The sequence below is a fragment of the Morus notabilis genome, unplaced genomic scaffold (genome assembly GCF_000414095.1).
Source record: "Morus notabilis unplaced genomic scaffold, ASM41409v2 Scaffold5677, whole genome shotgun sequence".
Taxonomy (NCBI): domain Eukaryota; kingdom Viridiplantae; phylum Streptophyta; class Magnoliopsida; order Rosales; family Moraceae; genus Morus; species Morus notabilis.
The window spans coordinates 1-747 of record NW_010362330.1 but is presented as its reverse complement, the minus strand read 5'-3'; the positions used below and the strand labels follow the sequence as shown (position 1 = coordinate 747).

Here is a 747-nt window from a genome sequence, read left to right as displayed (position 1 = left end):
TCGGTGGTTACAATTTACGTTACTATATAATTATTTTCTTTTGTTTTGATTAAAATTAAAAAAAATTAAAAAAAATTAAAAATTAAAAAAAGGGTTGCTTAGGGTGAATGCCGATATCGGTATAGAGACGAACTAGGGAGATTTGCACAACGACCAGACTTAGAAACCCCTAGTGAAATTCTATCTGACTCGTCTTCTACGCTTCCGTCTTCACACTCGTCGTTGGAATTCGCACTTCAAATTCTATTCACAATGGCACAACACGAGGAAGTTCAGCAGAGGACGTTACAAGATTACCTGCACCCAACGTGAACGGCCACCCTATCTTGCATCATGTTCCCACCGAATGCATCGCCTATGGATTTCAAGCCGAGCATGATTGCACTTCTCCCAACCTTTCACGGGTTAAAGAATGAGAACCCATATGTACACATCCGGGAGTTTAAAGAGGTGGTGGCCACCTTTCACAGCTGTGTTGAGGCTGCAAATACTGTTAGATTAAAGTTTTTTCCTTTCTCTCTAAAGGACAAGGCCAAAAGCTGGTTGTATTCTCTTAGGCCCAGGTCTATGTGTACGTGGGAAGAAATGACGATGACATTCTTCAACAAGTATTTCTCACACCATAAGACCAATTTGAAATGGCAAATCTCGAATTTTGCTCAAAAAGAAAATGAAACTCTCTATAAAGCTTAGGAGCGTTTTAAAGATCTGTTAAATTTGTGTCCCTACCATGGACATGAAAGTTGG

General features: G+C 39.8%; 1 non-coding gene across 1 annotated transcript; it reads right to left on the bottom strand.

The window, feature by feature from the left end:
* Positions 1 to 630: 630 nt before the first annotated feature.
* LOC112092266 lies at positions 631 to 737 on the bottom strand. Its single transcript, XR_002902513.1, has one exon. It is a non-coding gene; the product is annotated as a small nucleolar RNA R71 (small nucleolar RNA).
* Between the last annotated feature and the right edge of the window lie 10 nt (positions 738 to 747).